General features: G+C 41.2%; 1 protein-coding gene across 5 annotated transcripts in view; it reads left to right on the forward strand.

Annotated features, from left to right (window-relative positions):
* The window catches only part of MYO1B (myosin IB), a 169,137-nt gene that overhangs the window by 7,737 nt on the left and 147,778 nt on the right, over nt 1-13,622 (forward strand). Inside the window, exon 2 of one of the 5 annotated variants that reach the window (XM_081260809.1) lies at nt 11,326-11,381. The exons of the other annotated variants lie outside the window; for them this stretch is intronic. The gene's annotated coding sequence lies outside the window, so the exon portion shown is untranslated. The remainder of the gene's footprint in view (nt 1-11,325; nt 11,382-13,622) is intronic. 5 annotated transcript variants of the gene reach the window in all.

The raw sequence follows: 13,622 nt of genomic DNA on the forward strand, positions 1-13,622 counted from the left end.
TTTTTTTTTAACCTTGTTCTTCTGGATCTTTCCTTCACCCTGAAAGTCCCTTTCCACTTATCACGTGGACACTTTTTTTTTTTTTTTTGGATACTAGGGGAATGAATGCAGGGTTACTTAACAGTGGTAAGTGACAGAAGAGCAAGAATACCATGTGTGTTTGTGTGTGTGTGTGTGTGTATGTGTGTGTGTGTGTATGCACGTGTATTTACTTTTATGTTTTTGGTTACAGTGCTTGAAAATGCCTTCACAAAACCAGTTACTTAACAGTGAACCACATCCCCAGACTTTTTTTTCACTTTGAGATGGTCCCACTAATTTCCTGAGGCTGGCCTTGAACTTGCCATCCTCCTGCCTCAGCCTCCTGAGGTGTGCACCATCTTTTTGTACCCAGTTTTGTTCCCTTCTTCTTTCCATGTTTCCCTAGACATGGTGTTCTTGCTCTTCTGAATTTACAGTGCTGTTTGACAAGTTAAAAAGAGAGAAAATATTTGAAACACAATAAAATACTGAAAATAACATTATACACCCATAGGAGTATGCCATTTTCCATATTCATGACAACTGATGCATCTCCGGGCATGTTCCACTTTTCTTTCCCCATAAACAGTTTAACTTGTTCTCAAGCTTGTTGCTTGTGCACCCCCCCCCCCACCCCAGCTTGTGTTATTGGAATTTCATTGCATTTAAATGGAAATTCAGGGAAAATTGATATCTTTATGGTTTCATAGCTTTTCATCTGCAAACTTGATAACCCTTACTTTATATATAGGACTTTAATGTCCTTCAGTTAAATTTGTAATTTTATGTGTCAGAGTCTTTTCACATCTTTTGTTAGATTTATGCCAAGGTGCTTTATGTTTTTTGTGGTCTTTGTGAATGGATTAGGTTAGTACATTTCTAATTGGTGTTTCTGATGCACAAGAAAAGGATTGATTTTGTATTTGTTCATAAATGGCCCTTGATTGATGAAGTTCATGTCTAAACATATGTTTGCCATGGAAGCCTGAAGTCAGATGGCGTTTTAATAGAGCATGAAATAATTAAACCTGTATTGGAAATGGCATAATTTAATTTTAAAATTATATTCAATATGCTTATAGAAGTAAGGAAGGGCAACTTTTAGTTATTTAAATTCATTCATTGATTCATTCATGAGTTATTTGGCTTCCTACTATATCCTAGTGTGCAATATTTAATGGTGATGTGGATGTGGTTTCTGCTTTCATGAAGTGTAAGGGGATAGAGACAGTACAGAGGTGAACACACATCAGTATATTTTCATGAATTGGGAGAGATTCTCTGAAGGAAGAGAATGGGAGAAAAAGAGAGATGGGTAGAGGGGAATTTAGATTGAGCTATGGGGGGGCATATTTGAGTAAATATGCATTCATGCAGTTACCAGAAAGATGAGTTGGTATTAGAGGGAGAGTTGGAAGGAAGAACCTTCCAGAGAGTGAAAAAGAGGACCCAGAGCCCCAAGGTAGATTGATGGGAACTTTAGCAATCAATGACTCAGATCAAGTTATTACTTCTCAGTAAATCATCAGATTGGTGTATTTAATAGTATTTAAATTGTGCAACATGGAGATATTTCTTTTTGCTCCATGTATCCTCCTCCCCGAAATGAAACTGCTGAAATAAGACAGAACTGATCCTATGATGTGGCTTGAACACAGGATTTATAAAATACCATCTCCTCTTGAATACAGACAGTTTCCTTTGACTATGGGGTTTTTTACTTTTTTTAAAAAATACTAGATATTGAATCCAGGGGTGATTTACCACTTACCTACATTCCCTACCCTTTTTATTTTTTATATGGAGACAGGTCTTGTAAAGTTTATTAGGGCCTTGATAAGTTACTGAGGCTATCCTCGAATTTGTGATTTTCCTGCCTCAGCCTCCTGAGTCACTGGAATTACAGGTGTGTACCATTATGCCTAGCTGTTTTTTGACTTTCTGCGGCGTGAAAGCAGTAAGTATTCAGCAGAAACTACTTTGGATCTTGGATTTTGCTCGTTCCTAGGCTGACCATTTGTGGCACATTACTTTGTCCAGATGCTGAGCAATGGCAGTGTATCTCCGCTCCCATTCAGCCATGGGATCTCCAAGATTAACAACCGGTGCTCCACCCGGGCCTGAGTTGCTGAGCTACAAGGTTCTGTAGGTTAGATGTATTCAAAGCATATTTTCCATTTATGATGGTTTATCAGGATGTAATCTGTTATAAGTTGAGGAGCACCTGCACTCCCTCTGCCATTGCCACTGTGTACTAGTGTCTGTTGGACATTTGAGCATCCTGCTCAGCACCTTCCTCCTGGGCTTGCCACTAATGGATTGCGGAGGCCAATCTGCCTTTCCTAGAAGGAGTCTTGCTTGGGCAGGCCCACCAATGGCTCTTCCAGTCTCTCATTTCTCCCCTTTTCTTCCCTTCCACCCATTAAACTCTCAGCGAGGGCTGGCTTGACCTCAGGGTGGGTGAGTGGAAGGGAACATGTGTTACACACTCCCTGTCCCACCTGGAAGTCCTGCTATTCTTGGTCATCAAGGCTTTGCATCCACTGAGATGAGCCCTCTTCAGTGAGAAGCAGTGTGGTACACTGGTTATGGGCTAGACACTAGATTAAGTATTGTTTTTTTTTTTTTTTTTTTGTACCTGGGATTGAGCCCAGGGATGCTTAACCATTGAACTACTTCTCCAGACCTTTTTTGTACTTTATTTAGAGGCAGTCTCACTGAGTTGCTTAGCGTCAGACCTTACTGAGTTGCTGAGACTGGCTTTGAACTCTAGATCCTCCCGTTTCGACCACTTGAGTCTCTGGATTACAGGTGTGCACCCCTGTGCCTGGCAAAGTATAAGTTTTGAAACTTGACTTTTCCACCAGTGTTAGTAACCTGTGTCCTTGGGCTTATAGCTTATTCTGTGCCTGCTTCCATTTCTTTGTTTGCAAAATGTGGGTAATGATAGAACCTTCTTTGGGTTGTAGTAAGGATTAAATGAGCCAAGGTATGTGTAGTCCCTAGACTGATGCCTGCACAGCACAAGCACTCAGTTTAGACTGAGCAGTCTTTCTTGAGAGTGAATTCCCTTTCCCCCAAGCAGGTGTCGCATCTTCCTGAATCCAAGCAGTGCATGTAGTAGTTTATGACTGATGTGGGATTCCAGCTTCTCCTTTGACAAATGGGTAGGAAGAAAGGTGGCAAAAAAAAAAAAAAGATCAAAGTGTTAACTATGGTTGTACTAGGGTAGTAGATTGAGGTGACTTTTACTGGAGCTGTCCCTTTGATCATTAATAATCTGGTTATCTTACTTCTGTGCTGATAATACTGTAATAAAACCCTGTGAAACCCTGACTCACAGCTGTTCATGTGGTTTGATAAAGGAGGGCGGAGCAGATGTGAAACCTGGGGTCCAGCTCTAATGGCCTTCATAGGTGGGATACTCTCCGCTTTATGCTTGTAGGTGCAGAAACGCAACAGTATCAGCACATCTTTAGAAGGATCCCCACAAGTCAGAAAATGGGGATGTTGTTCCTTGTGGAACCTTCTTTGAACGTTGCTTTTGTTGTCACCATTCTTTTTGTTTCTGCCTGTGTTCCCCTGATGGGCCTCTGACCATCTGTTACTTCTTCTTTGGGTCTCCGCTTACTCCACCCCTTTGAACATTGCTCCATTTAGTCCCCCGTCTTCTTGCTGACATGATGCACACATTTCTTCCATACAGAATAAAGAGTAGGAGATTTCTTCACTTGCTGTCGTGGGAAACTGACGTACACATTAAATTCGATTTCTTCCTGTTTCATGGTCAGTAGATAACTTTTCAGCCCTTAAAATCTAACTTGCTTTTAATGGACTTATACCTCGAATTAATTAATTTACAAACTAACTAATGAACTCTGGGGGATCTGTGGCCTTCTCAAAGCCCCAGGCATTGGGGGAACAGGGAGGCTGAAGAAGAGAGAAGGTTGAGAGGCTGATGCCTTTGAACTTTCCCCCTTGGCCTGTTTTGCCTAGGGTTGTCTGTGTTGCTGCCATCTTGGTGTGTGTCAGGAGTTTGAAACTTTTCCAAACTGGAAGAACAGAACTCTGGAATATTACCAGAATACATTTCTACAAAGAAACCATGTCAGATTTGACCAATTTCCTCAAAAGCTCATTGATTCTAATGATGTCCGTGATAAGTTCAGTGAGCATTCTGGCTTTCCTTTCATGCTCCCTTCTTTATAACGGAGGGGAGAAATGGGCTTTCCTGCAGCTTGTTTGTTTACAGGAATTTATTCTTGAGCAGCGGCATTCTATAAGTATCGCAGTATTATCCTGACATAGAATTCAAAGAAGATGTGTGGGTTGCACTAGTGTTGCTTGGCGTCAGTGGAAGAGCTGTTTGAGAAATATTGCTAATTTCAGGAAGATTGCACAGTTGAGAGCATTTAGCTAAATGAAAGGAGGTGCTCTCTTCCTGTGTGTTATACCATAATTTTATGATTTTTTTTAAATCTCTAACTGCCAATGCCCAATTTGAATGTAACAGACGTATTTATGATAGTTCTTTCTCTGTTTTAAGGAAGTCTGGTGTACTTGCAGTAAAATTTGAATTTATAGAATGGGCATAATTGGAATAGTACCTTTCAAAAGTATTTGTCCCAGGAATCCTTTAAATTGGAAACAGTATGTACCCCTCTTGAGGGCAGCAGTTGGAGGAGGGTCTGTAATGTGTTGCTCACTGGGTTTTGTTGAGGACCTGCAGAGGTGCTGGTGAGAACCTCCTGGACTCTAGGATGTGATACCTGACACCTCTCCACTCTGGTCAGACAAGATGCCCCTTCCTTACCCCTCGGGCAGCCAGCCTGTCAGGCATCTGATGTGGTCTGCTTCACCTTCTCTCTGGTTTAGCTTCCAGCTTTACAATTGTTCTCTTGGCAGCAGCTTGTGCATGGTGATCTTTTCCTGTGAGAACAGTTAATAACCGCGGCAGATGTTGGGAGCCCAGTTCTGCAGTTGTGCAGCTGTTTCTGTGTCCAGTTGGAGTTCTTGAAATAATTAGTCAATTTTGAGGCTCTCATGCTGAGAGCTCCAAGTATAATAGGATTTAGGGGGAACCTTTTTTAATGGGCACTTGTATTGATACTGCAACAGATGCAGCAGGGAGGTGGGGCAGCAGCTGAAGGGACACAGGACTTCCCTAGTTGTCCCGAAACCAAGCCACTCAGAGAGTACAAGATTACTAGAATGCTCTTTTGGATATTTTGCATTAGAGAATAATTTTAAGAACTTTATAAAAGGTTTGGAAAATGGAATTGAAAAGGCATTCATGAATCTGTTCTCTTAAAATATAGTCATTTCTGAATAATCCTTTCCAAGCTTTCTGTCTGCACGTTTAAAAATGTGGTTGTAATCATAGAGAACATTTTCCATAATGCTGTATAGTTTTTAAAAATGTTTTACTTGAAATTGTACATATTTGTGGGGTACAGAGTGATGTTTCAATGCATATGATATTTGTACACAGGGTAACGATCAGATCATCACCTCAAACATTTGTCCTTTGTTTATGTTGGGAAGACCGCCTGAGTTTTGAAATGCATTTCATAGTTGTATATTTTTCCACTGAGCACATGATTTCTGAAATATCCCTTTCTTACTGGGCATTTGGATTGCTTCTGCCACTTTGCTGTTGTAAATAATCTGTGGATGAATCTTTTGGAACTTATAACCTTTTCCATATTGGGTGATTTTCTGTCAGTAGATATTGAGAGTGGGATGATTGGGTTAAAGGTGGTTATGGAGATTTTGTACCCCTCTTTACTCATGGGGTGGATGGCCTGAGTGGATTGGGGTGCAGGAGAGTTGGAGTGTGGGACGTTGCCCAAGTTTTGGCTTGTGAGATATTGGTAGTGGTTGGTATGGATAGTGCTGCAGGTGAGGGGGTCAGTTTGAGATTTGGAGCCTCCAGGCAGTGAGGGAGGTATGGAGCTTGGGGAGAAGCCCAGGCCTTGGGTCCAGGTCAAGGTTTTGTGGGCCTTCAGGGGTGACTCAAGCTGTACATGCTGTTAGGATCACTTAGTAGAGTAAGAAGAGACAGGGGATGTTAGAACCCAGGGGAGCATTGATTTGTGAGAAGAAGGGGAGGGAGAAGTCATTAAGGAAAGTAGGGACTAGCCAGAGCGGTAAGTGGACGACCAGGTGTAAATGGCCACATAGAAGCCAGGTGGGCTAGAGTTTAAAAGAGGGAGCCTAGTGGGCAACAGACAGGTGGTGACGTTTATTAGAGATGGTCTAGTGGCATGTGCTGAGTGACAGGAGCCCAGGACGGATGGCAGCTGTCAGTGGTAGGCTGTGGATGAAGAGGCTGATAGGCACTTTGGTGTGTGAGATGGCTGGGGCTGCCATAACTGGATCCCACGGACTGAGCAGCTTCAAGAGCAGTGATCTGTTTTCTCATACTCCGGAGGCTAGACGTTCAAGACCAAGGTCTCAGCAGGATTGGTTTCTTCTGAGACCTCTGGTTCAGGGTGTTGATGGCTGCCTTCATGCGGTGTCCTCACATGGCCACCCCATGGTTTGTCTATCTGTGTCCTACTCTCCTCTTATAAGGGTCCATTCGAATCATCCCATTTTAACTAAGTTAGACTTCACAGGGCCTGTCTCAAAGATAGTGTATTTTTGAGGTAGTGTAGTGAGGGCTTCAACTATGAACCTTAAGGGGACACAGTCCAGTGACCCACTAGTCTCCCTCTTTGCCCCAAGCCCCAAGTCCGTCCCATACCACACCCTGACACTCCACTCCTGGGTGTTGGTGGCCTGTCTTCTGCATCTCTGCCTGGTCTCTTTGAGTCCTGGTTTGGTAGGACCAGGGCCTTGGGCTCTTCATGGAATCAAGTTCATCTGTCTGTTCAGCTCCCCTCAATCATAACTCAGTCTCCTGTAGCTCTGTATTTGCTCTTCCAGTCATAACATTTGCGTCAGACGGATTCTGTACAGTTTTATTTGAGGATGTGGATAAAACCACGTGTAGTCCTTCCCTTAGGGTTGCTCTTATTACGTCTGTCAGCTCATGGTTGAATCCAAACAAAACAAAGTAAAACAAAACATAGTGGTACATTGATTTAGGTCAATTTTCAATAAAAATTTATGTTTCAATATACCTTATATCTCATAAATAAATGTTTTCCTCCCCAGAATTTGGTTTTGGGTTCATTTTCATTTAAGACCTACTTTGGTTAAAATAAAACTTAGTAGGTAAATATCCAAGTGGAGTCTGGGGGCAGAATTATTTCAACAGGTATGGTATCACTGCCTTTTCCCCAGATGTGTATTTACTGAATTAAAGCTACACGGAGTTTAAGATTATCACCTTTGAAGCTGTGCAAGGAAACTTTACATGCTTGATTTTGATGAAGGGGTCAGGGTTGACTTTTGAGTATATGTTAAACTGTGTTTAGTTGTTTTGGGTTTCTGGTATGTATATGTTTACCTGATTTTGGTTGTTTTGGGGTTTCTGGTATATATGTGTGTCTTAGTCCGTTTTCTGTTGCTATAACAGAATACCTGAGACTAGGTAACTCATTCCCAAAAAGGCCTGTTAATTTAGCTCATGGTACTGGAAGTTTAAAGGCCTGACATCAATATCTACTCAGCTTCTAGTGATGACTTCATGGCAGAAAGTGAAGGCATTTGGGCACTTGTGGAAGAGAGAGGACACAAAGGAGCTCTCCTGCCTTATAACAGCTTGCTCTGGAGAGAATGAATCTATTCTCTTGAGAACTAATTGATGTGAAAGACATTAATCCCTCTCATGACCTAATCACCTTAAAGGCACACCTCTCAATATTGTTATATGGAGGATTTAAGCTTTAATATGAGTTTTGGTGGGGACAAACCATATTCAAACTATAACAATGTATCATGGTGTTTTTCACAGTAGGCTATCGAAATATATCAAGATAATTTCTACATGAAAGATCTTATTTTATTTATTTATTTGCTTATTTATTTTTTTGGTACTGGGAATTAAACCCAGGGGCACTCAAATCACTGAGCCACATCCCTAGCCCTTTTTAAAAATATTTAGAGACAAGGTCTTGCTGAGTTTCTTAGGGTCTCACTGAATTGTTGAGGCTGGCCTTTGAACTTGTGATTCTCCTGCCTCAGCCTCCCAAGCCACTGGGATTACAGGTGTGCACCACCATGCCCGACAATCTTATTTTATTTTGAAGAGACTGAATGCAAGGTTTCTAAAAGTATATAAATTGAGGATGTATCAACTCTTTGGCTACTTAGGATAGAAGCACCCAGCTTTCTCAGGGGATCTTCATTCTTTCACAGTATGACTTTCCCCGTTGAGAGGAACGTTTATCTTTGTTGACGGTTTTAAAGGTGTACAGTTTTAAAGGACAAAACTAAAATGTTTAGTGTTTACTAGTGACGTGTTTAGTCTTTCAGCCTTGTGGAAAGACAAGTAACCTTGGGCTCTTGACTCCATGGCTGACTGCAGGTTTGTAGTGTTATTTTTGTGCTTTCTTTAGTGACTTCAGCACTTAGAACTGTACATTTGGTTTGGGATCCTTATGGTAGTTGAATATATAGTTTGAAAAAACAACCAAATTTTGAACCTGACAACACAACAATACTCCGCATTGTTAAATGGTGTGGGTGCACAATCTTAGACACAGCACAAGCTTATATGGCACTGCAGACAGGCTGGATTAGTTGGTGTGCTCTTTCCCTCTGAGGAGTGTGAGTGATGCCCATCACACACTGGCCCTGGTGTGTGCTAACCTCTTCCCACCAGATGGGGTGTACGTGTATCCAGATTCAACTGTTTACTCCCAAACCTGTGCATGCCAGTTGTGCTTATTCTTACAGTTTAATATAATGATCTTACATAGGTGTTCAGGCAGAATAGTTGTTTCTGTGAAAATCTATTTGAATGCTCTGGAAACTACCTGATGAGATTGAACTTGATTGAAGCCAGTCTTGGAGCAGCTTGAGGTAACTCTAAAGCATTTGAGCGATCATAACATAAAATATTCTAATATGGTCTGTCATTCAGAAATCTGATTCTGTAGAGCCCAAGAATCTTAGGGTGGAGAAGGTGGTGGCTCTGCTCTGCGTTGTCCATATCCTGCGGGATGCAGCCCCCTCTGGACATCTGGGATGGCGGCTAAGAGGGAAGGACTGCTGAGGTGCACTCATGAGCCACATACCTGAGTTCACGGGGCCTTTGTGAAGGGGATCGCTGTCTCCCACACCTCGTTCCCCAGGTGCCTTGGCGGCCTCACTGTTCTTTAGAGAGATTTGGACCTGGAGGGGGATGCCTTTGAGGATGGCTTGTGAAAGCACCAAGCACTACAGTCAGTGGACACACCCAAAGAGAGGGAAGATAGGCAAATAAATGTGTGTTTATGGGGCTTAATTTAAAATAATGTTTAAGCCAGGTGTGGTGGCACATTCTGGTAATTCCAGTGACCCAAGGAGGCTGAGGCAGGAGAATTCCAAGTTTGATGTGAGCGTTAGCAACTTAGCGAGACCCTGTCTCAAAATAAAAATAAAGAAGGCTGGGGATGGAGTTCCTTGGTAAAGTACTCCTGGGTTCAATATCCAGTACTAAAAAAAAGAAAAAAAGAAGTTTAGGTGTGTATAATTCTTTTTAGGCCTTCCAAATTTAACCTTAAAAAAAAAATCACGCAAGTTCTTCATCCTTGTGCATTTAGATAAGAAAGGGCCTCTAATTTAGTCTTAAGACCTCCTATCTCTTTTCACCTTCCATCAAATTAGTTTCCCACCTTTTATGATAGATTTGTCTGTAACTTCTTTTGTACCTCTCATTTCGTTTTCATTAGCAATCCTGTGGTTCTTATTCCCGAGCTACTACATTTGTGCTCCAGTTGAATTCCCTGTTGCTAGTTTATGTAGTGCCTTTTCGCAGTCGGTCCTCATTGACCCCCTGGGCTGGTCTACTTTGACACAGTGTGCAGTCTGAACAACTATTCAGAGCACTTCTTCTCCCTGTGTCTAGTTGCTCTACCAACAAATTTAGATATCCCCTCATACTTTCTTTAAATTTGTAATGTCTCTGCTCTACTTTAGATATGAAACATACCCCAAGAGGCCCATGTATTAAAGGTTTGGTTGCCAGCCCTATAGCACTATTGGGGTGGGGGTGGAACCTTTATGAAGTGGGGTGTAGTGACACAAGCTGGGTCTTTTTAAGTGTGCTCTGGAAGGAGATATTGGGATCCTGGGCATTTCGGTTTCTCCCTTTTTGTCTCCTGGCCACCATGAGGTAGAGGGCCCCCTCCACCATGAACACCCACCATAAAGTACTGTACCACTGCAGATCCAGATCAATAGGACGAAGCAACCATGGACGGAACCCCTTGGAACCATGAGTCAAAATAAACCTTTCCTCTGTTTAAGTTTATTGTCTTAGGTATTTTGTCACAGTAGCAGGAAGTTGACTAACACAGACTCTATCCCTGATGAAAGCTGTTTTGGTGTCTCCCCATCATCTGTATGTGATGGCTGTCCTCAATTTTATTTTCTATCACACTATCACCAGTCTAACTTGTTGCCATCCCAGTGCACTGCCATCAGGTAAGGACTGTAGCATAGACAAAGTAGATAAGGTTGTACAGTGTTTCCTTCCCCACCCTGTACTCTAAAGCTGTAAGCTCTGTAGTTCAGACTCCCAGTCCGGCCTCAGCTCACCTGTCACCCAGCTTTGTTGCCCACCAGGGCCCTATTTAACTGTCCTCTGCTGCTATTTTGCCTCGTCACCATTTTCTGAATGATTTATATTTATTTATATTTATATATATTTATATTTATGCCTTCAGGTTTTTTTTTTCTCTTTGACATATTCTACTTATCCTTCAACGTCAAGGTCAAGTTTTACCTCTTCAGCCATTCTTCTCAGATCCTCCTTTGCTAGGGCAACCACTCTACCTCTAAACATGATGCTGATTGTATTCCTCATTCTGAGGTGAATCAGCTGCCATGTGTAAGCACCAGTTTTACTGCTCCTGTTGCTCTGAAGTATTTTCTTTCTCCACCTAGATTGCAATTGCAGGAAGCAGTGGAGCTACTTGCCTCTCTTCTCCAGGGTCCTGTACAGACCAGATGCCCCTTCAGAGCCGTGGGTTGTGGATAGAGGCAAGTCCAGCATGGTTAATCATACAGTCCTGGGTGGAAGCAAAGGCCACCTCTTCCTAGCCTCAGGATATTGACCTACTTTCCCTGTCTTATCTGTGTGCAAAATATTTGTTGTACTTAGTGTGTTCTCCTGTCACAACAAATGTTTGTCTCTTCTTTTCATATGAGCTGAGTGCCGAAGTGCTGGTTAAATCAGTGGAAAGAACAATGGGGAAGAAAAATTGGTAAGCTGTTTTAAGTTCTAAACCAGAGGGACAGTATATTTATGTCATTTAGAAAGGACTCTAGTTTTCCCACCTACCCACCTACCTATCCACCTACCTGTTGAGAAACATTCTGAAGGGTACAACTGTCAATTTTAAGTTATGAGTATTTTGATTTGCTGATTTATTGTCTTTTGATATATTTTGAGGATGCTTTTTGGATAAACTACTTGTAGAGGGAAATAACTTTTCTTAATTAGGATTTTACGATACAGTTCACTATTGAACATTTTATTTCTTACTAAAATGTCCCTGGGGAAGTTTGGCTCTTTACATGATCACGTTAAATAACTTTAAAAAATGGATTTTTGTGTAACTTTACAAGTTAATAACAAAGTATGTGTTGTATTCAAGGGGAAAAACGTATGTGGTATTTTTATGTATGCTTGCTTGTATAAATATGTGAAATAAAACTGCTGTAACATGTAAAACATTTGGCTAGTAGCAGAGCTTTTTTTAAATTTTAGTTTAGTTAGCATTTACAAATGTAAATTGGTAAACAGAAATTTTGGTGAACATTTGATGTGTGACTTTTTATTTATGGTGTATCTTATATGTTGCTTGGTGTATGTCTTCATAAATACTACAGAGTGCATGTAGAGATGAGTAAGAATTAGAATATCTTTGATTTTAAATTAAGTAATGCTTTCAACATTAAAAAAAATAACCAATTAGAAATTGACACAGAAAATCTTCTAGATTCTAACATGATTGTTGATTTTTAATCAGCTTAGGTAAAATAGCTCACTACAGCAATTTAGCTATTTTCTTTAAAAATTCTTTTTAAATGACAGTAGTTTTGCCTCTACAGTATCAGGGTCTTCTTGGGAACATCTTAACTATTTTTGTTTGATCACTTCTCAACCCATAAACATTCATGAAATCCTAATGTAAATGTCTAAACATCTCTCCCTTTGTTTACATAGTTTCTTAGACTTTATTTTTGTAGCTAACTGCTTGAGAAAGCCTCTGAATTTGTATTATTTCAAAGAACTTTTTTCTTAACCCTGAGTACAAAAGCATTGCTGAAGTATGCTGTTGAGTAACCATGTCCTTCCCTTCCTTTATGTACATAGATTTTTAAACGTGTAATTGTTAGACCCCTTGTTGCTTTCATAAGCAGATGAATGTTTTAAAATAGCCAGTTCCATTTTGCAGCTAAACATGTACATAATTGTAAGAGAAGGCTTTCATGTGTGTCTCCTTGGCTTTACTGAGGAGGGTCCTGTTGACGATCTGCGTTTTTTTTCTGTGCTACGTATGGTTAGACCTTTAATACATTTTTTTTTTTTTTTTTTTTTTTGATGGTGAGGTCAGAACAAAGTGGGCTGCTTTCCTTTGCCTCTGAGAAAATGTCACTGAGAAAGATTCTTGTGGACTGGCATTTGCTGGCTTTTTGTTTTTTAACATGCTTTAGAACCTCATAAGATAGGAACTTAGTCTTTCCAGAAGCAAGTCTTTTTTTTTTTTTTTTGTTGACTCAACAGTAAGGGAAACTGGGATGAGATCTGAGGAGCTGACACATTACAAACTTTTTTGGGGAAACTGAGGCTCAGAAGTGGCAGTGTGCCCAGGTCTTGTTGCCCAGCTGGGTCTGCACTGCGATCTTCTGAGTTTTGGGGGGAAGCACTGGGATATAGTTTCTGACTTCTGCGGGCTGTTGCAGAATGCCACAGCTGCTGTGTCCTTGAGGGATAACCTGCTTCCTTCCTTGGATCAAGAAGAGAGCACTCAACTCAGTCCATTTCTTTCTGTTGACCCTGGAAAGAGCCTGAATGATACAAAGGCCCATACTTTTAAAGAAGGGAGTCATATGCCCTAGTGTAGTGGGCTGTCTTATGTGAGTATGTGAGTATCTTTGTTTAGCCAGTTGTCTTCAAGGTCTGATATGGAGTGGCCCCTCACCCCAGTGGTACAGAAAACCCTATGTGAGTGCTGCAGTTGGATTTAACATGCCCTGAGTGGTTGGATGATCTGATCAGGTATAACGAGGATAGGAAGAATGACTCTACTAGCAGAGGGAGCGGGCAAGCAAGGGACAGGAGGACTTTGGTGAGGATGTTAGCATGTGGAAGAAATAAGATTCGGACCCTCTGATTAATAAGTTGATCCATTTGGAAAGGAAGTTGGTTTTCCCCTGGTAGCTATATTCAATTTAATAATCACTGATCATTTTTGGTGTCTGTGTACCTGCCAAGGCCA

The sequence above is a fragment of the Spermophilus citellus genome (assembly GCF_964194105.1).
Source record: "Spermophilus citellus genome assembly, chromosome: 11".
NCBI lineage: Eukaryota > Metazoa > Chordata > Mammalia > Rodentia > Sciuridae > Spermophilus > Spermophilus citellus.